Source organism: Somniosus microcephalus, unplaced genomic scaffold (genome assembly GCF_052327205.1).
Source record: "Somniosus microcephalus isolate GS21.2 unplaced genomic scaffold, FLI_Smic_1.0 unresolved_chr1, whole genome shotgun sequence".
In the NCBI taxonomy this organism is placed as follows: domain Eukaryota; kingdom Metazoa; phylum Chordata; class Chondrichthyes; order Squaliformes; family Somniosidae; genus Somniosus; species Somniosus microcephalus.
In genome coordinates, this window is record NW_028225179.1 from 42,770,620 (window position 1) to 42,796,873 (window position 26,254).

General features: G+C 53.5%; 1 protein-coding gene across 1 annotated transcript in view; it reads right to left on the minus strand.

Annotated features, from left to right (window-relative positions):
* The window catches only part of LOC147094864 (uncharacterized), a 247,195-nt gene extending 223,515 nt beyond the window's left edge, over positions 1 to 23,680 (minus strand). Inside the window, exon 1 of the mRNA XM_085974474.1 lies at positions 23,506 to 23,680. The gene's annotated coding sequence lies outside the window, so the exon portion shown is untranslated. The remainder of the gene's footprint in view (positions 1 to 23,505) is intronic.
* Positions 23,681 to 26,254: the final 2,574 nt, after the last annotated feature.

Consider the following 26,254-nt stretch of genomic DNA (forward strand, 5'->3'; position numbering starts at 1 on the left):
ATAGGGAGAGTTGAAGGGGCTGGAGGAGTTTACAGAGATAGGGAGGATTGTTGGGGCTGGAGGAGGTTGCAGTGATTGTCGGGCTGTAGGAGGGTACAGTGATAGGGAGGGTTGTAGGGGCTGGATGTGGGTACAGAGATAGGGAGGGTTGTAGTGCTGGAGGAGGTTACAGGGATAGGGAGGGTTGTAGGGGCTGGAGGAGGTTACAGAGATAGGGAGGGTTGTAGGCTGGAGGAGGTTACTGAGATAGGGAGGGTTGTAGGGCTGGAGGAGGTTACAGAGATAATGAGGGTTGTGGGGCTGGAGGAGTTTACAGAGATAGGGAGGGCTGTAGGGCTGGAGGAGGTTACAGAGATAGAGAGTGTTGTAGGGCTGGAGGAGATTACAGAGATAGGGAGGGTTGTAGGTGCTGGAGGAGGTTACAGAGATAGGGAGGGTTGTAGGGGCTGGAGAAGGTTACAGAGATAGGGAGGGTTGTAGGGGCTGGAGAAGGTTACAGAGATAGGGAGTGTTGTAGGGCTGGAGGAGGTTACAGAGATAGGGAGGGTTGTAGGGCTGGAGGAGGTTACAGAGATAGGGAGGGTTGTAGGGGCTGGAGAAGGTTACAGAGATAGGGAGTGTTGTAGGGCTGGAGGAGGTTACAGAGATAGGGAGGGTTGTAGGGCTGGAGGAGGTTACAGAGATAGGGAGGGTTGTAGTGCTGGAGGAGGTTACAGAGATAGGGAGGGTTGTAGGGGCTGGAGAAGGTTACAGAGATAGGGAGTGTTGCAGGGCTGGAGGAGGTTAGATAGATAGGGAGGGTTGTAGGGCTGGAGGAGGTTACTGAGATAGGGAGGGTTGTACGGGCTGGAGGAGGTTTCAGAGATAGGGAGGGATGTAGGGCTGGAGGAGGTTACAGAGATAGGGAGTGTTGTAGGGCTGGAGGAGATTACAGAGATAGGGAGGGTTGTAGGTGCTGGAGGAGGTTACAGAGATAAGGAGGGTTGTAGGGGCTGGAGGAGGTTACAGAGATAGGGAGGGTTGTAGGGGCTGGATGTGGGTACAGAGATAGGGAGGTTTGTAGGGGCTGGAGGAGGTTACAGAGATAGGGATGGTTGTAGTGCTGGAGGAGGTTACAGAGCTAGAAAGGGGTGAATGGGCTGGAGGAGGTTACAAAGATAGGGAGGGTTGTAGGACTGGAGGAGGTTACAGAGCTAGGAAGGGGTGAATGGGCTGGATGAGGTTACATATCTAGGGACGGTTGTAGGGGCTGGAGGAGGTTACAGAGATAGTGAGCGTTGTAGGTGCTGGGGGAGGTTACAGAGATAGGGAGGTTTGTAGGGGCTGGAGGAGGTTATAGAGATAGGGAGGGTTGTAGGGGCTGGAGGAGCTTACAGAGATAGGGAGGGTTGTAGGGACTGAAGGAGGTTACAGAGATAGGAAGTGTTGCAGGGGCTGGAGGAGGTTACAGAGATAGGGAGGTTTGTGAGCTGGAGGCGGGTACAGAGACTGCAAGGGTTCTGATACTGGAGGAGGTTACAGAGATAGGGAGGGCTGTAGGGGCTGGAGGAGGTTACAGAGATAGGGAGGGTTGTAGGGGCTGGAGGAGGTTGCAGAGATAGGGAGGGTTGTCGGGGCTGGAGGAGGTTACAGAGATAGGGAGTGTTGTAGGGGCTGGAGGAGGTTACAGAGATAGGGAGGGTTGTAGGGGCTGGAGGAGGGTACAGAGATAGGGAGGGTTGTAGGGCTGTAGGAGGTTACAGAGATAGGGAGGATTGTAGGGGCTGGAGAAGGTTACAGAGATAGGGAGGGTTGTAGGGGCTGGAGAAGGTTACAGAGATAGGGTGGGTTGTAGGGGCTGGAGGAGGTTACAGAGAAAGGGAGGGTTGTCGGGCTGGAGGAGGTTACAGAGATAGGGAGGGTTGTAGGGCTGTAGGAGGTTACAGAGATAGGGAGGACTGTAGGAGGTTACAGAGATAGGGAGGGTTGTAAGGGCTGGAGAAGGTTACAGAGATAGGAAGTGCTGTAGGGGCTGGAGAAGGTTACAGAGATAGGGAGGGTTGTAGGGGCTGGAGGAGGTTACAGAGCTAGGAAGGGGTGAATGGGCTGGAGGAGGTTACAGTGATAGGGAGGGTTGAAGGGACTGCAGCTGTTTACAGAGATAGGGAGGGTTGTAGGGGCTGGAGGAGATTACAAAGATATGGAGGGGTGAATGGGCTGGAGGAGTTTACCGAGATAGGGAGGGTTGTAGGGGCTTGAGGAGGTTACATAGATAGGGAGGGTTGTAGGGGCTGGAGGAGGTTACAGAGATAGTGAGGCTTGTAGGTGCTGGAGGAGGTTACAGAGATAGGGAGGGTTGTAGGGGCTGGTGGAGTTTATAGAGATAGGGAGGATTGTAGGGGCTGCAGGAGGTTACAGAGATAGGGAGGGTTGTGGGCTGGAGGATGGTACAGAGACTGCGAGGGTTCTGATACTGGAGGAGGTTACAGAAATAGGGAGGGTTGTAGGGGCTGGAGTGGGTTACAGAGATAGGGAGGGTTGTAGGGGCTGGAGGAGGTTACAGAGATAGGGAGGGTTGTGGGGGCTGGAGGAGGTTACAGAGATAGGGAGTGTTGTAGGGCTGGAAGAGGTTACAGAGATAGGGAGGGTTGTAGGGCTGGAGGAGGTTACTGAGATAGGGAGTGTTGTAGGGCTGGAGGAGGTTACAGAGATAGAGAGGATTGTAGGGGCTGGAGGTGGTTACAGAGATGGGGAAAGTTGTAGGGCTGGAGGAGGTTGCAGAGATAGGGAGGGTTGTAGGGGCTGGAGGAGGTTACAGAGATAGGGAGGGCTGTAGGGCTGGAGGAGGTTACAGAGATAGGGAGCGTTGTAGGGCTGGAGGAGATTACAGAGATAGGGAGGCTTGTAGGTGCTGGAGGAGGTTACAGTGATAGGGAGTGTTGTATGGGTTGGAGGAGGTTACAGAGATAAGGAGGGTTGTAGGGGCTGGAGGAGGTTACAGAGATAGGGAGTGTTGTAGGGCTGGAGGAGGTTAGAGAGATAGGGAGAGTTGAAGGGGCTGGAGGAGTTTACAGAGATAGGGAGGATTGTTGGGGCTGGAGGAGGTTGCAGTGATTGTCGGGCTGTAGGAGGGTACAGTGATAGGGAGGGTTGTAGGGGCTGGATGTGGGTACAGAGATAGGGAGGGTTGTAGTGCTGGAGGAGGTTACAGGGATAGGGAGGGTTGTAGGGGCTGGAGGAGGTTACAGAGATAGGGAGGGTTGTAGGCTGGAGGAGGTTACTGAGATAGGGAGGGTTGTAGGGCTGGAGGAGGTTACAGAGATAATGAGGGTTGTGGGGCTGGAGGAGTTTACAGAGATAGGGAGGGCTGTAGGGCTGGAGGAGGTTACAGAGATAGAGAGTGTTGTAGGGCTGGAGGAGATTACAGAGATAGGGAGGGATGTAGGGCTGGAGGAGGTTACAGAGATAGGGAGTGTTGTAGGGCTGGAGGAGATTACAGAGATAGGGAGGGTTGTAGGTGCTGGAGGAGGTTACAGAGATAAGGAGGGTTGTAGGGGCTGGAGGAGGTTACAGAGATAGGGAGGGTTGTAGGGGCTGGATGTGGGTACAGAGATAGGGAGGTTTGTAGGGGCTGGAGGAGGTTACAGAGATAGGGATGGTTGTAGTGCTGGAGGAGGTTACAGAGCTAGAAAGGGGTGAATGGGCTGGAGGAGGTTACAAAGATAGGGAGGGTTGTAGGACTGGAGGAGGTTACAGAGCTAGGAAGGGGTGAATGGGCTGGATGAGGTTACATATCTAGGGACGGTTGTAGGGGCTGGAGGAGGTTACAGAGATAGTGAGCGTTGTAGGTGCTGGGGGAGGTTACAGAGATAGGGAGGTTTGTAGGGGCTGGAGGAGGTTATAGAGATAGGGAGGGTTGTAGGGGCTGGAGGAGCTTACAGAGATAGGGAGGGTTGTAGGGACTGAAGGAGGTTACAGAGATAGGAAGTGTTGCAGGGGCTGGAGGAGGTTACAGAGATAGGGAGGTTTGTGAGCTGGAGGCGGGTACAGAGACTGCAAGGGTTCTGATACTGGAGGAGGTTACAGAGATAGGGAGGGCTGTAGGGGCTGGAGGAGGTTACAGAGATAGGGAGGGTTGTAGGGGCTGGAGGAGGTTGCAGAGATAGGGAGGGTTGTCGGGGCTGGAGGAGGTTACAGAGATAGGGAGTGTTGTAGGGGCTGGAGGAGGTTACAGAGATAGGGAGGGTTGTAGGGGCTGGAGGAGGGTACAGAGATAGGGAGGGTTGTAGGGCTGTAGGAGGTTACAGAGATAGGGAGGATTGTAGGGGCTGGAGAAGGTTACAGAGATAGGGAGGGTTGTAGGGGCTGGAGAAGGTTACAGAGATAGGGTGGGTTGTAGGGGCTGGAGGAGGTTACAGAGAAAGGGAGGGTTGTCGGGCTGGAGGAGGTTACAGAGATAGGGAGGGTTGTAGGGCTGTAGGAGGTTACAGAGATAGGGAGGACTGTAGGAGGTTACAGAGATAGGGAGGGTTGTAAGGGCTGGAGAAGGTTACAGAGATAGGAAGTGCTGTAGGGGCTGGAGAAGGTTACAGAGATAGGGAGGGTTGTAGGGGCTGGAGGAGGTTACAGAGCTAGGAAGGGGTGAATGGGCTGGAGGAGGTTACAGTGATAGGGAGGGTTGAAGGGACTGCAGCTGTTTACAGAGATAGGGAGGGTTGTAGGGGCTGGAGGAGATTACAAAGATATGGAGGGGTGAATGGGCTGGAGGAGTTTACCGAGATAGGGAGGGTTGTAGGGGCTTGAGGAGGTTACATAGATAGGGAGGGTTGTAGGGGCTGGAGGAGGTTACAGAGATAGTGAGGCTTGTAGGTGCTGGAGGAGGTTACAGAGATAGGGAGGGTTGTAGGGGCTGGTGGAGTTTATAGAGATAGGGAGGATTGTAGGGGCTGCAGGAGGTTACAGAGATAGGGAGGGTTGTGGGCTGGAGGATGGTACAGAGACTGCGAGGGTTCTGATACTGGAGGAGGTTACAGAAATAGGGAGGGTTGTAGGGGCTGGAGTGGGTTACAGAGATAGGGAGGGTTGTAGGGGCTGGAGGAGGTTACAGAGATAGGGAGGGTTGTGGGGGCTGGAGGAGGTTACAGAGATAGGGAGTGTTGTAGGGCTGGAAGAGGTTACAGAGATAGGGAGGGTTGTAGGGCTGGAGGAGGTTACTGAGATAGGGAGTGTTGTAGGGCTGGAGGAGGTTACAGAGATAGAGAGGATTGTAGGGGCTGGAGGTGGTTACAGAGATGGGGAAAGTTGTAGGGCTGGAGGAGGTTGCAGAGATAGGGAGGGTTGTAGGGGCTGGAGGAGGTTACAGAGATAGGGAGGGCTGTAGGGCTGGAGGAGGTTACAGAGATAGGGAGCGTTGTAGGGCTGGAGGAGATTACAGAGATAGGGAGGCTTGTAGGTGCTGGAGGAGGTTACAGTGATAGGGAGTGTTGTATGGGTTGGAGGAGGTTACAGAGATAAGGAGGGTTGTAGGGGCTGGAGGAGGTTACAGAGATAGGGAGTGTTGTAGGGCTGGAGGAGGTTAGAGAGATAGGGAGAGTTGAAGGGGCTGGAGGAGTTTACAGAGATAGGGAGGATTGTTGGGGCTGGAGGAGGTTGCAGTGATTGTCGGGCTGTAGGAGGGTACAGTGATAGGGAGGGTTGTAGGGGCTGGATGTGGGTACAGAGATAGGGAGGGTTGTAGTGCTGGAGGAGGTTACAGGGATAGGGAGGGTTGTAGGGGCTGGAGGAGGTTACAGAGATAGGGAGGGTTGTAGGCTGGAGGAGGTTACTGAGATAGGGAGGGTTGTAGGGCTGGAGGAGGTTACAGAGATAATGAGGGTTGTGGGGCTGGAGGAGTTTACAGAGATAGGGAGGGCTGTAGGGCTGGAGGAGGTTACAGAGATAGAGAGTGTTGTAGGGCTGGAGGAGATTACAGAGATAGGGAGGGTTGTAGGTGCTGGAGGAGGTTACAGAGATAGGGAGGGTTGTAGGGGCTGGATGTGGGAACAGAGATAGGGAGGGTTGTAGTGCTGGAGGAGGCTACAGAGCTAGGAAGGGGTGAATGGGCTGGAGGAGGTTACAGAGATAGGGAGGGTTGAAGGGACTGCAGCTGTTTACAGAGATAGGGAGGGTTGTAGGGGCTGGAGGAGATTACAAAGATAGGGAGGGGTGAATGGGCTGGAGGAGTTTACCGAGATAGGGAGGGTTGTAGGGGCTTGAGGAGGTTACATAGATAGGGAGGGTTGTAGGGGCTGGAGGAGGTTACAGAGATAGTGAGGCTTGTAGGTGCTGGAGGAGGTTACAGAGATAGGGAGGGTTGTAGGGGCTGGTGGAGTTTATAGAGATAGGGAGGATTGTAGGGGCTGCAGGAGTTTACAGAGATAGGGAGGGTTGTGGGCTGGAGGATGGTACAGAGACTGCGAGGGTTCTGATACTGGAGGAGGTTACAGAAATAGGGAGGGTTGTAGGGGCTGGAGTGGGTTACAGAGATAGGGAGGGTTGTAGGGGCTGGAGGAGGTTACAGAGATAGGGAGGGTTGTGGGGGCTGGAGGAGGTTACAGAGATAGGGAGGGTTGTCGGGCTGGAGGAGGTTACAGAGATAGGGAGGGTTGTAGGGGCTGGAGGAGGTTACAGAGATAGGGAGGGTTGTAGGGGCTGGAGGAGGTTACAGAGATAGGGAGGGTTGTTGGGGCTGGAGGAGGTTACAGAGATAGGGACGGTTGTAGGGGCTGGAGGAGGTTACAGAGCTAGGGAGGGTTGTAGGGGCTGGAGGAGTTTACAGAGATAGGGAGGGTTGTAGGGGCTGGAGGAGGTTACAGAGATAGGGAGGGTTGTCGGGCTGGAGGAGGTTACAGAGATAGGGAGCGTTGTAGGGGCTGGAGGAGGTTACAGAGATAGGGAGGGTTGTAGGGCTGGAGGAGGTTACAGAGATAGGGAGCGTTGTAGGGGCTGGAGGAGGTTACAGAGATAGGGAGGGTTGTAGGGCTGGAGGAGGTTACAGTGATAGGGAGTGTTGTATGGGTTGGAGGAGGTTACAGAGATAAGGAGGGTTGTAGGGGCTGGAGTAGGTTACAGAGATAGGGAGTGTTGTAGGGCTGGAGGAGGTTAGAGAGATAGGGAGAGTTGAAGGGGCTGGAGGAGTTTACAGAGATAGGGAGGATTGTTGGGGCTGGAGGAGGTTGCAGTGATTGTAGGGCTGTAGGAGGGTACAGTGATAGGGAGGGTTGTAGGGGCTGGAGGAGGTTACAGAGATAGGGAGGGTTGTAGGGCTGGAGGAGGTTACTGAGATAGGGAGGGTTGTAGGGCTGGAGGAGATTACAGAGATAGGGAGGGTTGTAGGGCTGGAGGAGGTTACAGAGATAGGGAGGGTTGTAGGGGCTGGATGTGGGAACAGAGATAGGGAGGGTTGTAAGGGCTGGAGGAGGTTACAGAGCTTGGAAGGGGTGAATGGGCTGGAGGAGGTTACAGAGATAGGGAGGGTTGTAGTGCTGGAGGAGGTTACAGAGCTAGGAAGGGGTGAATGGGCTGGAGGAGGTTACAGAGATAGGGTGGGTTGAAGGGACTGCAGCTGTTTACAGAGATAAGGAGGGTTGTAGGGGCTGGAGGATGTTACAGAGATAGGGAGGGTTGTAGGGCTGGAGGAGGTTACACAGCTAGGAAGGGGTGAATGGGCTGGAGGAGTTTACCGAGATAGGGAGGGTTGTAGGGGCTTGAGGAGGTTACAGAGATAGAGAAGGTTGTAGGGACTGGATGAGGTTACATAGATAGGGAGGGTTGTAGGGGCTTGAGGAGGTTACAGAGATAGGGAGGGTTGTAGGGGCTGGAGGAGGTTATAGAGATAGGGAGGGTTATAGGTGCTGGAGGAGGTTACAGAGATAGGGAGGGTTGTAGGTGCTGGAGGAGGTTACAGAGATAGGGAGGGTTGTAGGGGCTGGTGGAGTTTATAGAGTTAGGGAGGATTGTAGGGGCTGCAGGAGTTTACAGAGATAGGGAGGTTTGTGGGCTGGAGGAGGGTACAGAGACCGCGAGGGTTCTGATACTGGAGGAGGTTACAGAAATAGGGAGGGTTGTAGGGGCTGGAGTGGGTTACAGAGATAGGGAGGGTTGTGGGGGCTGGAGGAGGTTACAGAGATAGGGAGGGTTGTCGGGCTGGAGGAGGTTACAGAGATAGGGAGGGTTGTAGGGGCTGGAGGAGGTTACAGAGATAGGGAGGGTTGTAGGGGCTGGAGGAGGTTACAGAGATAGGGAGGGTTGTTGGGGCTGGAGGAGGTTACAGAGATAGGGACGGTTGTAGGGGCTGGAGGAGTTTACAGAGATAGGGAGGGTTGTAGGGGCTGGAGGAGGTTACAGAGCTAGGGAGGGTTGTAGGGGCTGGAGGAGTTTACAGAGATAGGGAGGGTTGTAGGGGCTGGAGGAGGTTACAGAGATAGGGAGGGTAGTCGGGCTGGAGGAGGTTACAGAGATAGGGAGGGTTGTAGGGGCTGGAGGAGGTTACAGAGATAGGGAGGGTTGTAGGGCTGGAGGAGGTTACAGAGATAGGGAGGTTTGTCGGGGCTGGGGGAGGTTACAGAGATAGAGAGGGTTGTAGGGCTGGAGGAGGTTACAGAGATAGGGAGGGTTGTAGGGCTGGAGGAGGTTACAGAGATAGGGAGGGTTGAAGGGCCATGGAGGGATTTGCAGATGTGGATGTGAATTTTTAAATTCTTGTCCTTCACCTGTGAGTAACCCGATTTTAACACACTGAAAATGACTTCAATGTGTCTATTCCTGCCTTTGCACATAAAAATCATGAGCTAAATTTGAAAAGCCTTCTGGAAGGGCTGGAAACGTGTGCAATCGTTGGCAACGTGCTGGGGTGATTACTTCAATCTGGGAGCGTGGCCGACTTTGAGAGCGACGTTCATCAAACCAGCAGAAACAAAGGCAGGCACTCAATTGGTGCACGGTGTAAATGGCACTCGACATTTCGCGCTGGTTCGGCTGATTGCAGGCCAAGATTCTTTTTGACTGCAAAGCTTCCAAATTTTCACATCCGTTGGATCCGCTCCGTCGTGTAACCGAGTCAGGGAACTGGACGGTGGCTGGGGGGAAGGGGGAGGGGAGGAGTCGGGAGGTGTTGGCCCCTGCCTCAGTTCATAGTTCATTCTTCTCCCTCAGTATCAGAAGTTCATGAATTCGAAAGCCACACTCTCCAGAGACTCAAGACCCATAATCCAGGCCGACAGTTGCCAGGACTGAGGGAGCGCCGCACTGTCGGAGGGGCAGTACTGAGGGAACGCTGCACTGTCGGAGGGGCAGTACTGAGGGAACGCTGCACTGTCGGAGGGGCGGTACTGAGGGAGCGCTGCACTGTCGGAGGGGCAGTACTGAGGGAACGCCGCACTGTCGGAGGGGCGGTACTGAGGGAGCGCTGCACTGTCGGAGGGGCAGTGCTGAGGGAACGCTGCACTGTCGGAGGGGCGGTACTGAGGGAGCGCCGCACTGTCGGAGAGTCAGTACAGAGGGAGCGCTGCACTGTCGGAGGGGCAGTACAGAGGGAGCGCTACCCTGTTGGAGGGGCAGTACTGAGGGAGCGCTGCACTGTCGGAGGTGCTGTCTTTCGGGATGAGACGTTAAACTGACGGCCCCATCCGCCCTCTCGGGTGGATGTCAAATCCCAGAAGACTGTTGGTAGAAGAGCAGTGGGGAGCTCTCCCCGGTGTCCTGGGGCCAATGCTTCTCCTTCAACCAACATCACGGAAACCGATGATCAGGTCATTACCTCATTGCTGTTTGTGGGAGCACTTACATTACAACAGTGACTACACTTCAAAAAGACTTCATTGGCTGTGAAGCACTTTGGGAGGTCCTGAGGTCAAGAAAGCTGCTATATTTGGGAATCAGTCTTAATAAACGGAAGCCCGTCCTCCACCATAAACATTCACTCCCTCCACCACCGGCGCACTGTGGCTAAAGTGTGCACCATTTACAACTCGCCAAGGCTTCTTCGGCAAACCTCCCAAACCCGCGGCCTCCACCACCGAGAAGGACAAGGGCAGCATGCGCATGGGAACACCGCCACCTGCAAGTACCCCTCCAAGTCACACACCATCCTGACTTGGAAATATATTGGCCATTCCTTCATCGTTGCTGGGTCAAAATCCTGGAACTCCCTCCCTAACAGCACTGTGGGAGCACCTTCACCACACGGACTGCAGCGGTTCAAGAGGAAAGACACCAGTCAGTGTACAGGTATCTCCCTGAGGGAGAGGACTGAGAGACACCAGTCAGTGTACAGATATCTCCCTGAGAGGGACTGAGAGACACCAGTCAGTGTACAGATATCTCCCTGAGAGGGACTGAGAGACACCAGTCAGTGTACAGATATCTCCCTGAGAGAGTGACTGTGAGACACCAGTCAGTGTACAGATATCTCCCTGAGGGAGAGGACTGAGAGACACCAGTCAGTGTACAGATATCTCCCTGAGAGAGTGACTGTGAGACACCAGTCAGTGTACAGATATCTCCCTGAGAGAGAGGGACTGAGAGACACCAGTCAGTGTACAGATATCTCCCTGAGAGAGAGGGACTGAGAGACACCAGTCAGTGTACAGCTATCTCCCTGAGAGAGAGGGGACTGAGAGACACCAGTCAGTGTACAGATATCTCCCTGAGAGAGAGGGACTGAGAGACACCAGTCAGTGTACAGATATCTCCCTGAGAGAGGGGACTGAGAGACACCAGTCAGTGTACAGGTATCTCCCTGAGAGAGAGGGACTGAGAGACACCAGTCAGTGTTCAGATATCACCCTGAGAGAGAGGGACTGAGAGACACCAGTCAGTGTACAGATATCTCCATGAGGGAGAGGGGACTGAGAGACACCAGCCAGTGTACAGATATCTCCATGAGGGAGAGGGGACTGAGAGACACCAGTCAGTGTACAGATATCTCCCTGAGGGAGAGAGGACTGAGATAGACACCTGTCAGTTTACAGATATCTCCCTGAGAGAGAGGGACTGAGAGACACCAGTCAGTGTAAAGATATCTCCCTGAGAGAGAGGACTGAGAGACACCAGTCAGTGTACAGATGTCTCCCTGAGAGAGAGGGACTGAGAGACACCAGTCAGTGTACAGATATCCCCTGAGAGAGAGGGACTGAGAGACACCAGTCAGTGTACAGATATCTTCCTGAGAGAGAGAGACTGAGAGACACCAGTCAGTGTACAGATATCACCCTGAGAGAGAGGGACTGAGAGACACCAGTCAGTGCACAGGTATCTCCCTGAGAGAGAGGGACTGAGAGACAATAGTCAGTGTACAGATATCCCCTGAGAGAGAGGGACTGAGAGACACCAGTCAGTGTACAGATATCTCCCTGAGGGAGAGAGACTGAGAGACACCAGTCAGTGTACAGATATCTCCCTGAGGGAGAGGGACTGAGAGACACCAGTCAGTGTACAGATATCTCCCTGAGAGAGAGGGGACTGAGAGACACCAGTCAGTGTACAGATATCTCCCTGAGGGAGAGGGACTGAGAGACACCAGTCAGTGTACAGATATCTCCCTGAGGGAGAGGGACTGAGAGACACCAGTCAGTGTACAGATATCTCCCTGAGAGAGAGAGATACCAACCTCATGGGACGACAGCGGTTCAAGACGAAGGCTCACCACCACCTTCTCAAGGGACAGCTAGGGATGGGCAATCAATGCCCGCCTGGCCAGTGAAGCCCTCAGTGCAGCTCACAGCTCTGATGGAGGATCATCTGCATCTTTATCTGAGTTTGCGTCTGTACAGGAAGAGTAACAAACCTGAGAGGAAGTCAAGTGCAGATTAATTCTGCTTAACTAGCGCGATGTTAATCATTAGACGGAAATAGATCTGCTATTCAATCCACATCCACCCCAGAACGGAGATACAATATAGAATAGTAGCGGAGGCCCATCAAGCCAGGTCTCTTGCCAAGACCAGTCCAGTTAATCCCTCTCCCCTCTGCGCTTTTCCCATATCCCTGCAATTTTTTCTCCCGTGCTGTACCTGCCCCGGGAGCATTTGATGGGGCAGCGTAGAGGGAGCTTTACTCTGTATCTAACCCGTGCTGTACCTGCCCTGGGAGTGTTTGATGGGACAGTGTAGAGGGAGCTTTACTCCGTATCTAACCCGTGCTGTACCTGCCCTGGGAGTGTTTGATGGGACAGTGTAGAGGGAGCTTTACTCTGTGTCTAACCCGTGCTGTACCTGCCCTGGGAGTGTTTGATGGGACAGTGTAGAGGGAGCTTTACTCTGTATCTAACCCGTGCTGTACCTGCCCTGGGAGTGTTTGATGGGACAGTGTAGAGGGAGCTTTACTCTGTATCTAACCCATGCTGTACCTGCCCTAGGAGTGTTTGATGTGACAGTGTAGAGGGAGCTTTACTCTGTATCTAACCCGTGCTGTACCTGCCCTGGGAGTGTTTGATGGGACAGTGTAGAGGGAGCTTTACTCTGTATCTAACCCGTGCTGTACCTGCCCTGGGAGTGTTTGATGGGACAGTGTTGAGGGAGCTTTACTCTGTATCTAACCCGTGCTGTACCTGCCCTGGGAGTGTTTGATGGGACAGTGTAGAGGGAGCTTTACTCTGTATCTAACCCGTGCTGTGCCTGCCCTGTGAGTGTTTGATGGGACAGTGTAGAGGGAGCTTTACTCTGTATCTAACCCGTTCTGTACCTGCCCTGGGAGTGTTTGATGGGACAGTGTAGAGGGAGCTTTACTCTGTATCTAACCCATGCTGTACCTGTCCTGGGAGTGTTTGATGGGACAGTGTAGAGGGAGCTTTACTCTGTATCTAACCCGTGCTGTACCTGCCCTGGGAGTGTTTGATGGGACAGTGCAGAGGGAGATTTACTCTGTATCTAACCCGTGCTGTACCTGCCCTGGGAGTGTTTGATGGGACAGTGTAGGGGGAGCTTTACTCTGTATCTAACCCGTGCTGTACCTGCCCAGGGAGTGTTTGATGGGACAGTGTAGAGGGAGCTTTACTCTGTATCTAACCCGTGCTGTACTGCCCTGGGAGTGTTTGATGTGGTTGAGTGCGAATGACGGTACTACCTTTCCCCTAATACGTGTCTGATGTCTGCCCTACAGAAGTTAAGCATGTGGTCGCTATGGAAATGGATGTTGTTTGCACTTGTCCTAATTCTAACATAAGAATGTAAGAAATAAGAGGAGTCAGCCAATCGGCCCCTCTAGCCTGTTCCGCCATTTAATAAGATCATGGCGGATCTGACCTTGGCGTCAACTCCACATTCCTGCTCCCCAAAACCTTTGACTCCCCTGTTTTTCAGATATCTGTCTGTCTCCGCCTTAAATATATTCAATGACCCGCCTCCACAGCTCTCTGTGGTAGAGAATTCCACAGATTCACGACCCTCTGAGAAGAAATTCCTCCTCATCTCTGTTTTAAATGGGTGACCTCTTATTCTGAAATTATGCCCCCTAGTTCTAGATTCCCTTGTCCAGCCCCCTCAGTATCTTATATGTTTCAATAAGATCCCCTCTCATTCTTCTAAACTCCAATGAGTATAGGCCCAACCTGCTCAACCTTTCATCATAAGACAACCCCTTCATCTCCGGAATCAACCTCGTGAACCTTCTCTGAACTGCCTCCAATGCAAGTATATCCCTCCTTAAATAAGGAGACCAAAACTGTACGCAGTACTCCAGGTGTGGTCTCACCAACGCCCTGTACAGTTGTAACAGGACTTCCCTACTTTTATACTCCATTCCCTTTGCAATAAAGGCCAACACTCCATTTGCCTCCCTGATTACTTGCTGTACCTACATGCTAACTTTTTGTGTGTTTCATGTTCGAGGACACCCCGATCCCTCTGTACCGCAGCATTCTGTAATCTCTCTCCACTTAAATAATAATTTGCTTTTTTATTCTTCCTGCCAAAGTGGATAACCTCGCATTTTCCCACATTATACTCCATCTGCCAAATTTTTGCCCACTCGTTTAACCTCTCTATACCTTTGCAGACTCTGTGTCCTCCTCACAACTTGCTTTCCCACCTATCTTTGTATCATCAGCAAATTTGCCCACAGTACACTCGGTCCCTTCATCCAAGTCATTAATATAGATTGTAAATAGTTGGGGCCCCAGCACCGATCCCTGTGGCACCCCACTAGTTACAGTTTGCCAACCTGAAAATGACCCATTTATCCCGACTCTCTGTTTTCTGTTCGTTAGCCAATCCTCTATCCATGCTAGTATAATACCCCCAACCCCGTGAGCTCTTATCTTGTGTAGTAACCTTTTATGTGGCACCTTATCGAATGCCTTCTGGAAATCCAAATACACCACATCTACTGGTTCCCCTTTATCCACCCTGCTCGTTACATCCTCAAAGAAATCTAGTAAGTGTGTCAAACACGATTTCCCTTTCATAAAACCATGTTGAATCTGCTTGACTGTATTATGATTTTCTAAATGTCCTGCTACTACTTCCTTAATAATGGATTCCAGCATTTTTCCAATGACATATATTAGGCTAACTGGTCTACAGTTTCCTGCTTTCTGTCTCCCTCCTTTCTTAAATAGGGGTGTTACTTTTTCAGTTTTCCAATCCGCTGGGACTTCTCCAGAATCCAGAAAATTTTGGTACAGGAAACTCTTTTTTTATCTGGCACCGACGGGACCGGTGTGCTGCCGGTTTATCAAAAAGTCCGGATTACAGAGAGGTATAGTAAAAGGTACGAGAGCCCCATACACGGCCACAGATCCAGGCGACTCTGTTGCATAGCAACAGGTGCAGGAACCCTGGCCACAAGATCCAGGCGTCCCTGTTGTATAGCAACAGGTGCAGGAACCCTGGCCACAGATCCAGGCGTCCCTGTTGCATAGCAACAGGTGCAGGAACCCTGGCCACAAGATCCAGGCGTCCCTGTTGCATAGCAACAGGTGCAGGAACCCTGGCCACAGATCCAGGCGTCCCTGTTGCATAGCAACAGGTGCAGGAACCCTGGCCACAGATCCAGGCGTCCCTGTTGCATAGCAACAGGTGCAGGAACCCTGGCCACAGATCCAGGCGTCCCTGTTGCATAGCAACAGGTGCAGGAACCCTGGCCACAAGTTCCAGGCGTCCCTGTTGCATAGCAACAGGTGCAGGAACCCTGGCCACAGATCCAGGCGTCCCTGTTGCATAGCAACAGGTGCAGGAACCCTGGCCACAGATCCAGGCGTCCCTGTTGCATAGCAACAGGTGCAGGAACCCTGGCCACAGATCCAGGTGTCCCTGTTGCATAGCAACAGGTGCAGGAACCCCGGTTACACGGCCACAGATCCAGGAACGGCCACTAATATGAAGTAAAACTTACCTGAACCTACTCCTGAATTTTGCCAGTTAACAGAGGTTTCCGGTTATTTAGGTGCCGGTAAATCAAGAGTTTCCTGTATTGCAACCAATGCATCCACTCTCTCTGCAGCCACTTCTTTTAAGACCCTAGGATGCAGGCCATCAGGTCCAGGTGAATTGTCCACCTTTAGTCCCATTATTTTACCGAGTACTTTTTCTCTAGTGATATTCATAGTTTTAAGTTCCCCCCTCACTACAGCCCCTTGATTATCTATTATTGGGATGTTTTTGGCGTCTTCTAGTTGTAATTATCGCCATATAGTCATATAATGCTGGAACACAGGAAAAGGAGACATATTTCATCTCCTCCCCACCTGTGCCACCCGTCCTCCTGTCTTCCTCTGTCCAACGACTTCAGCAGACCTCAGACCCACCATCAGGGACCCCTTTTAAAGAGGGAGTCTCACCATCAGGGACCCCTTTTAAAGAGGGAGTCTCACCATCAGGGACCCCTTTTAAAGAGGGAGTCTCTCCATCAGGGACCCCTTTTAAAGAGAGAGTCTCACCATCAGGGACCCCTTTTAAAGAGAGAGCCTCACCATCAGGGACCCCTTTTAAAGAGTGGGTCTCACCATCAGGGACCCCTTTTAAAGAGGGAGTCTCACCATCAGGGACCCCTTTCAAAGAGAGAGTCTCACCATCAGGGACCCCTTTTAAAGAGGGAGTCTCTCCATCAGGGACCCCTTTTAAAGAGGGAGTCTCTCCATCAGGGACCCCTTTTAAAGAGGGACGGTGAGGGCTGAGACAAAGGCTCACCTCTCAGTCTGGAGGTTGTGGATTTAAGCCCCACTCCAGAGGCTCGAGCCTCATAATCCTGGCCACCCCTTGCATTGATAAAGCACCTCGAAAGTAGTAAAACCTCCCAAGGCGCTACACAGGAGCGTAAATCAGACAAAATTTGACACCGAGCCACATCAGGAGATATTAGGACAGGCGAGCAAAAGCTTAGACAAAGAGGTCGGTTTCTAAGGAGCATGACGTAAGAAAACTACTAGGCACTTGGTCTAAGCATTAAACAAGGCTTTAATCAACTGTTTTTCAACATGGAGATCTAGTTGTGTCCTTCACTAGTTCCTATAAAAGAATGTCCTGAGCAAGCTGGGCCCATGCCCGAGTATTTATACTCTCCCTGGACAGCGCCACCAGCAGTCCGCCCAGTATTATTTCATAAGCCATGTCCACATGAATGGCAAGATTCATGTCAGAGCGTCTTAAAGGAGGAGAGAGAGAGGCGGAGAGGTTTAAGGAGGGAATTCCAGAGCTTGGGGCCCAGGCGGCTGAAGGCACGGCCGCCAGTGCCGGAGCAATGGAAATCGGAGGGGGGGGTGGCGGGGGGATGTGCAAGAGGCCAGAATTGGAGGAGATCGGAGATCTCGGAAGGTACGAGGCATTGGTTAGAGAGCTGGGCGCAGTTTTGATCCCCCGTTACAGAGTGGTATGTCAAACCCGTAGAGAGGGGACAGCATAGATTGACCAGGATGATCCTGGTGACAGGCAAGTGGAGATTGAAGGGAGAGATTTGAGATATTGTAACTGAGAAGGTTCAGAGGAGATTTCAAACAGAACAGAACGCGCATTTCTACAGCGCCTTTCACGACCTCAACATGTCCCAAAGGGCTTTACAGTCAATGAAGTACTTTTTGAAGCGGAGTCACTGTTGTAATGTAGGAAATGCAGCAGCCAATTTGTGCACAGCAAGATCCCACGACCAGCTATGTGATGATGACCAGATCAGCTATTTTTTTGTGATCTTGGTTGAGGGTTAGGTATGGGGCCAAGGACACCAGGGAGAACTCCCCTGCTCTTCTACATAGTGGCCGCAGGACTTTACGTCCACCTGAGAGGGCCTCGGGATTAATACATCATCCGAAAGAGTGCACATCCGACAGTGCGGCGCTCCCTCAGTACTGCCCCTCCGACAGGGCAGTGATCCATCAGTACTGACCCTCCGACAGTGCAGCGCTCCCTCAGTGCTGCCCCTCCGACAGTGCGGCACTCCCTCAGTACTGCCCCTCCGGCAGTGCGGCGCTCCCTCAGTACTGCCCCTCCGACAGTGTGGCGCTCCCTCAGTACTACCCCTCCGACAGTGCGGCGCTCCTTCAGTACTCCCCCTTCGACAGTGCAGTGCTCCCTCAGTACTGCACCTCTGACAGTGCAACGCTCCCTCAGTACAGCCCCTCCGACAGTGCAGCGCTACCTCAGTACTGCCCCTCTGACAGTGCGGCGCTCCCTCAGTCCTGCCCCTCCAACAGTGCGGCGCTCCCTCAGTACTGCCCCTCCGACAGTGCAGGGCTCCCTCAGTACTGCCCCTCTGACAGTGCGGTGCTCCCACAGTACTGCCCCTCCAACAGTGCAGGGCTCCCTCAGTACTGCCCCTCCGACAGTGCAGGGCTCCCTCAGTACTGCCCCTCCGACAGTGCGGCGCTCCCTCAGTACTGCCCCTCCCTCAGTACTGCCCCTCCGACAGTGCGGCGCTCCCCCAGTACTGACCCTGCGACAGTGCGGCGCTCCCTCAGTGCTGCCCCTCCGACAGTGCGGCGCTCCCTCAGTACTGCCCCTCTGACAGTGCGGCGCTCCCTCAGTACTGCCCCTCCGACAGTGCAGTGCTCCCTCAGTACTGTCCCTCCCACAGTGCGGCGCTCCCTCAGTACTGACCCTCCGACAGTGCGGCGCTCCCTCAGTACTGCCCCTCCGACAGTGCGGCGCTCCCTCAGTAGTGCCCCTCCGACAGTGCGGCGCTCCCTCAGTACCGCCCCTCCGACAGTGCGGCGCTCCCTCAGTACCGCCCCTCCGACAGTGCGGCGCTCCCTCAGTGCTGCCCCTCCGACAGTGCGGCGCTCCCTCAGTACCGCCCCTCCGACAGTGCGGCGCTCACTCAGTACTGCCCCTCCGACAGTGCAGTGCTCCCTCAGTACTGTCCCTCCCACAGTGCGGCGCTCCCTCAGTACTGACCCTCCGACAGTGCAGCGCTCCCTCAGTACTGACCCTCCGACAGCGCAGCGCTCCCTCAGTACTGCCCCTCCGACAGTGCGGCGCTCCCTCAGTACTGCCCCTCCGACAGTGCGGCGCTCCCTCAGTACTGCCCCTCCGACAGTGCGGCGCTCCCTCAGTACTGACCCTCCGACAGTGCAGCGCTCCCTCAGTACTGCCCCTCCGACAGTGCGGCGCTCCCTCAGTACTGCCCCTCCGACAGTGCAACGCTCCCTCAGTACTGACCCTCCGACAGTGCGGCGCTCCCTCAGTACTGCCCCTCCGACAGTGCGGCGCTCCCTCAGTACTGCTCCTCCGACAGTGCAGCGCTCCCTCAGTACTGCCCCTCCGACAGTGCAGCGCTCCCTCAGTACTGCCCCTCCGACAGTGCGGTGCTCCCTCAGTACTGCCCCTCCGACAGTGCAGCGCTCCATCAGTACTGCCCCTCCGACAGTGCAGCGCTCCCTCAGTACTGCCCCTCCGACAGTGCGGCGCTCCCTCAGTACTGACCCTCCGACAGTGCAGCGCTCCCTCAGTACTGCCCCTCCGACAGTGCGGCACTCCCTCATTACTGCCCCTCCGACAGTGCTGCGCTCCCTCAGTACTGACCCACCGACAGTGCAGCGCTCCCTCAGTACTGACCCTCCGACAGTGCAGCGCTCCCTCAGTACTGACCCTCCGACAGTGCAGCGCTCCCTCAGTACTGACCCTCCGACAGTGCAGCGCTCCCTCAGTACTGACCCTCCGACAGTGCAGCGCTCCCTCAGTACTGACCCTCCGACAGTGCGGCACTCCCTCAATACTGCCCTGGGAGTGTCAACCTAGATTTTGGGGCCCGAGTCTCTGGAGTGCGACTTGAACCCAGGACTCAGAGGAAAGGGTGCTTCCCACTCAGCCACAGCTGGCACTTTAATAGAGGTGTTGAAAAACCATGAAGGGTTTTGATAGAGTAAATAAGGAGAAACTGTTTCCAGTGGCAGGAGGGTCGGTAACCAGATTTCAGGTGATCGGCAAAAGAACCAAAGGGGGAGATGAGGAGAATGTATTTATACAGCGAGTTGTTGTGATCTGGAATGCGCTGCCTGAAAGGGCGGTGGGAGCAGATTCAATGGTAACTTTCAAAAGGGAATTGGATAAATACTTGAAGGGGAAAATTGGAGGGCTACGGGGAAAATCTACCTGTCTGACTCTCTCTCTCTCTCTCCCTGCCGCTCTGCCTGTCTACTCTGTCTGTCTCTCTCTCTGTCTGACTTTCTCTCTCTCTGTCTGTCCCTCTGTCTCTCTCTCTGTCCCTCTCTCTCTGTCCGACTCTCTCTCTCTCACTCACTCTGTCTATCTCTCTCTCTCTCTCTCTCTCTCTGTCTCTCTCTGCCTCTCTGTCTCTACCTCGGGACCGATCGGGAGAGGCTGAGAGTTTGGCTGGTGTCGGGGTGGATGTGTGGAGCAGGGGGTGGAGGGGAGACATCCGAAGGCCCCCAGGGGCCTGGGATGGCTATTGGCGCTGGTTGAGAGGCTGGACCTGACCACAGGCCAGAACCAGCGAGGGGAAAAGTTAAACCCCTTCCTTCTCCCCCACCACCCCAGCCCCCGCTTCACCCAGAAACTCAACGAGCCCATGAATCAGGTCCAACCACAACCAGTCACCACCTTTCCCCATCTCGAAAGACAGTTAGCGTCACGCGCATTGTCCTTGCGTTGCCCTTCGCACTTCATGCCTCCGCGTGGAGACGACACAACCGTGCCTCCATTTTCGGTGCTTGAGAAAACAAACGCTCACGTTCAAAATGGCCGTCGGCGACGGAACCTGTTCGCTAGGCCCCGGTGGTTTCCGGGGGAAACAAGGCTTGAAGGCACTTCCTCCCTCACGCGCACCCCCAGCCCCCCCAAAAGGGTCACCTGGGGAACCAAACTTTTAGAATGAACCCTGACCCGAGGCAGGAATCGCATTTGTTCGTGTGAAAAATCTGCTGGCCGCCATTTTGTAAAAGCATCGCCCTGTCTCAAAGCATTTGTTAAAATGGCAGTGTGTTCCCGGTAGCTCTCCCATTGCAGCCCATCCCTCTAGTCCCCTAACTCTCCCATCGAAGCCCATCCCTCCAGCCCACTCACTCTCCCATTGCAGCCCATCCCTCCAGTCCACGAACTCTCCCATCGAAGCCCATCCCTCCAGTCCACGAACTCTCCCATCGAAGCCCATCCCTCCAGTCCACGAACTCTCCCATCGAAGCCCATCCCTCCAGTCCCCTAACTCTCCCATCGAAGCCCATCCCTCCAGTCCCCTAACTCTCCCATCGAAGCCCACCCCTCCAGTCCCCTAACTCTCCCATCGAAGCTCATCCCTCCAGTCCCCTAACTCTCCCATCGAAGCTCATCCCTCCAGTCCCCTAACTCTCCCATCGAAGCTCATCCCTCCAGTCCCCTAACTCTCCCATCGAAGCCCATCCCTCCAGTCCCCAAACTCTCCCATCGAAGCCCATCCCTCCAGTCTCCTAACTCTCCCATCGAAGCCCACCCCTCCAGTCCCCTAACTCTCCCATCGAAGCCCATCCCTCCAGTCCCCGAACTCCCCCATCGAAGCCCATCCCTCCAGTCTCCGAACTCTCCCATCGAAGCCCATCCCTCCAGTCCCCTAACTCTCCCATCGAAGCCCACCCCTCCAGTCCCCTAACTCCCCCATCGAAGCCCATCCCTCCAGTCCCCTAACTCTCCCATCGAAGCCCATCCCTCCAGTCTCCTAACTCTCCCATCGAAGCCCACCCCTCCAGTCCCCTAACTCTCCCATCGAAGCCCATCCCTCCAGTCCCCTAACTCTCCCATCGAAGCCCACCCCTCCAGTCCCCAAACTCTCCCATCGAAGCCCATCCCTCCAGTCCCCAAACTCTCCCATCGAAGCCCATCCCTCCAGTCTCCGAACTCTCATGCTGCAACACCCAGTTCCATTATCCACTGCTACCTGTTCTAAAGTTACTATTGAATCTGCTTCCACCGCCCTTTCAGGCAGCGCATTCCAGATCACAACAACTCACTGCGTAAAATACATTCTCCTCATCTCCCCCTCTGGTTCTTTTGCCAATCACCTTAAATCTGTGTCCTCTGGTTACCGACCCTCCCGCCACTGGAAACAGTTTCTCCTTATTTACTCTATCAAAACCGGCCATGATTTTGAACCCCTGTCATATCTCCTCTGAACCTTCTCTGCCCTAAGGAGAACAACCCCAGCTTCTCCAGTCTCTCCACATAACTGAAGTCCCTCATCCCTGGTACCATTCTGGTCAATCTCCTCTGAACCTTCTCTGCTCTAAGGAGAACAACCCCAGCTTCTCCAGTCTCTCCACATAACTGAAGTCCCTCATCCCTGGCACCATTCTGGTCAATCTCCCCTTAACCTTCTCTGCTCCAAGGAGAACAACCCCAGCTTCTCCAGTCTCTCCACATCACTGAAGTCACAGATATCCTGATGGGTCAGGAATGTACATTGTCCCAGAGAAAGTTAAAACCCTTCCCGCAAACATTCCCGGGAGATGGGAGCTGGGGTGGGACAGAGGGTTGGAATATCGCTAAGTGCCCCTCACTCCTCACTGAACCAAGCCCTTTTGAGTGAACGACCGTGAATCAGAGACACCCCTGGACATTGTAAATACGAGTGTGTCCCAGCCCCGATCCACACACTCCGAGTGAACGACCGTGAATCAGAGACACCCCTGGACACTGTAAATACGAGTGTGTCCCTGCCCCGATCCACACACTCCGAGTCAAAAGCCACTCTCATCGACCAAAATGCAGGTTTAACCTTTTTTAAAAAAAGCTTAAAAGCAAGAGAGGCAGAGAGAGAGATAGACGAGAGAGAGAGACACACACAGAGAGAGGCAGACAGACAGTGAGAGATGCAGAGAGAGAGAGAGAGACAGAGAGAGGCAGACAGACAGTGAGAGATGCAGAGAGAGAGAGAGACGGAGAGAAAGGGAGACAGAGACAGTGAGAGATGGAGAGAGACAGAGAGAGACAGAGAGAGAGAGAGAGACGAGAGAGAGAGACACACACAGAGAGAGGCAGACAGACAGTGAGAGATGCAGAGAGAGAGAGAGACGGAGAGAAAGGGAGACAGAGACAGTGAGAGATGGAGAGAGACAGACAGAGAGAGACAGAGAGAGAGAGAGACAAGAGAGAGACACACACACACAGAGAGAGGCAGACAGACAGTGAGAGAGACAGGGAGAGAGAGTGACGGAGAGAAAGGGAGGCAGAGACAGTGAGAGATGGAGAGAGACAGACAGAGAGAGACAGAGAGAGAGAGAGACGAGAGAGAGACACACACAGAGAGAGAGAGGCAGACAGACAGTGAGAGAGACAGGGAGAGAGAGTGACAGAGAGAAAGGGAGGCAGAGACAGTGAGAGATGGAGAGAGACAGACAGAGAGACGGAGAGTGAGGGAGAGCGAGAGAGATGGAGACAGAGCGACAGAGAGACAGAGAGAGAGACGGAAAGTGAGAGAGACAGAGAGAGATAAAGAAAGACAGAGAGAGAAAGTCAAAGAGAGAGACAGAGAGATGGAGTGAGAGAGAGATGGAGGGAGAGAGAGAGATGGAGGAAGAGAGAGCGAGCGAGAGACAGAGAGAGAAAAAGTCAAAGAGAGAGACAGAGACGGAGTGAGAGAGAGAGATGGAGGGAGAGAGAGAGCTGGAGGAAGAGAGAGAGAGTGAGAGACAGAGAGAGAAAAAGTCAGAGAGAGACGGAGTGAGAGAGAGAGAGATGGAGGGAGAGAGAGAGAGGACAAAGAGAGAGACAGAGAGTGAGAGAGACGGAGAGAGACAAAGAGAGAAAGAGGGACGGAGAGTGAGAGAGACAGAGAGAGAGAGAGACAGAGGGAGAGAGAGACGGAGGGAGAGAGAGACGGAGGGAGAGAGACAGAGAGAGAGACAGAGAGAGGGAGAGAGAAATTGTTCACCTATCACAGAGTCCCGAACACCATCGAGCGGGCAGATGAAATCTATTTCTCCGCACCCTCAGCCTTAACCCGTGACTATTTGGTTTCAGACTTAATTCTGACCTTTCAATTGATTGATTCCTCTGAAGGCAATTAGTACAAAAAGACTCCGAGCGGTGAACTGATGGGCTGACTTTGGAATTTGGATTCAGAAATGCAACTTACACTTCAGCGCCGCTCGGTCTGGGAGTGGGGACGGTCCCAGAGTTTGCGCTTCTGGCCTGCAATGGGTATTGCTTGCTCTTATATTATCCCGCTCTCGCCCTGGTACATTGTCCAAGCGAGGCAAATGGCTCTCGTTAATCCAGGGCTGCACGTGAGGGGTGGAAGCAGCCAGCTCGGTGATAGACTGAGTCACCACCCGCGGAGAGAGAATAAAACACTCAGAGAGAGAGAGGATACACAGCTGTGGTTTCCAATTGGTACAGCAATTCGCAGTCCCACCTCTACCTCCTCCCCTCCCCCTCTCTCTCTCTCACGCTCTGTCTCTCAGAACCGCTGTCTGGGTTAGATACAGAGTAAAGCTCCCTCTACACTGTCCCAACAAACACTCCCAGGGCAGGGACAGCACAGGTTAGATACAGTGTAAAGATCCCTCTACATTGTTCCATCAAACACGCCCAGGGCAGGTACAGCACGGGTTAGATACAGGGTAAAGCTGCCTCTACACTGTCCCATCAAACACTCCCAGGGCAGGTACAGCATGGGTTCGATACAGAGTAAAGCTCCCTCTAAACAGACCCATCAACACTCCCGGGGCAGGTACAGCTCAGGTTAGACACAGAGTAAATCTCCCTCTACACTGTCCCATCAAACACTCCCAGGGCAGGTAAAGCATGTGGTCAGATATAGAGTAAAGCTCCCTCTACACAGTCCCATCAAACACTCCCGGGGCAGGTACAGCTCAGGTTAGACACAGAGTAAATCTCCCTCTACACTGTCCCATCAAACACTCCCAGGGCAGGTAAAGCATGTGGTCAGATATAGAGTAAAGCTCCCTCTACACAGTCCCATCAAACACTCCCAGGGCAGGTACAGCACGGGTTCGATACAGAGTAAAGCGCCCTATACACGGACCCATCAAACACTCCATGGGCAGGTACAGCACAGGATAGATACAGAGTAAATCTCCCTCGAAACTGTCCCATCAAATGCTCCCAGGGCAGGTAGAGCATGGGGTTAGATACAGAGTAAAGCTCCCTCTACACTATCCCATCAAACACTCCCAGGGCAGGTACAGCACGGGTTAGATACAGAGTAAAGCTCCCTCTACACTGTCCCATCAAACACTCCCAGGGCAGATACAGCATGGGTTAGATACAGAGTAAAGCTCCCTCTACACTCTCCCATCAAACACTCCCAGGGCAGTTACGGGGTTAGATACAGAGTAAAGCTCCCTCTATACTGTCCCTTCAAACACTCCCAGGGCAGGTACAGCACGGGTTAGATACAGAGTAAAGCTCCCTCTACACTGTCCCATCAAACTCTCCCAGGGCAGGTACAGCACGGGTTAGATACAGAGTAAAGCTCCCTCGACACGGTCCCATCAAACTATCCCAGGGCAGGTACAGCACAGGTTAGATACAGAGTAAATCTCCCTCGACACTATCCCATCAAACACTCCCAGATACAGAGTAATGCTCCCTCTACACTGTCCCATCAAACACTCCCAGGGCAGGTACGCCACGCGTTCGATACAGAGTAAAGCTCCCTCGACACTGTCCCATCAAACACTCCCAGGGCAGCTACAGCCTGGGTAAGATACAGAGTAAAGCTCCCTCTGCACTATCCCATCAAACACTCCCAGGGCAGGTACAGCATGTGGTTAGATACAGACTATAGCTCCCTCTACACTGTCCCATCAAACACTCCCAGGGCAGGTACAGCATGTGGTTAGATACAGAGAAAAGCTCCCTCTACACTGTCCCATCAAACACGCCCAGGGAAGGTACAGCACGGGTTAGATACAGTGTAAAGATCCCTCTACATTGTTCCATCAAACACTCCCAGGGCAGGTACAGCACGGGGTAGATACAGAGTAAAGCTTCCTCTTCACTGTCCCGTCAAACACTCCCAGGCCAGTTACGGGGTTAGATACAGAGTAAAGCTCCCTCTACACAGACCCATCAAACACTCCGGGGGCAGGTACAGCACAGGTTGGATACAGAGTAAATCTCCCTCGACACTGTCCCATCAAACACTCCCAGGGCAGGTACAGCACCGGGTTAGATACAGAGTAAAGCTCCCTCTACACTGTCCCATCAAACACTCCCAGGGCAGGTACAGCATGGGGTTAGATATAGGGTACAGCTTCCTCTACATTGTCCCACCAAACACTCCCAGGGCAGGTACACCACGGGTTAGATACAGAGTAAAGCTTCCTCTACACTGTCCCGTCAAACACTCCCAGGGCAGTTACGGGGTTAGATACAGAGTAAAGCTTCATCTACACTGTCCCATCAAACTCTCCCAGGGCAGGGACAGCACAGGTTAGATACAGTGTAAAGATCCCTCTACATTGTTCCATCAAACACGCCCAGGGCAGGTACAGCACGGGTTAGATACAGGGTAAAGCTTCCTCTACACTGTCCCGTCAAACACTTTCAGGGCAAGTACAACACGGGTTAGATACAGAGTAAAGCTCCCTCGACACTGTCCCATCAAACTCTCCCAGGGCAGGTACAGCATGGGGTTAGACACAGAGTAAAGCTCCCTCTGCACTATCCCATCAAACACTCCCAGGGCAGGTACAGCACTGGTTAGATACAGAGTAAAGCTCCCTCTACACTGTCCCATCAAACACTTTCAGGGCAGGTACAACACGGGTTAGATACAGAGTAAAGCTCCCTCGACACTGTCCCATCAAACACTCCCAGGGCAGGTACAGCATGGGGTTAGATACAGGGTATAGCTT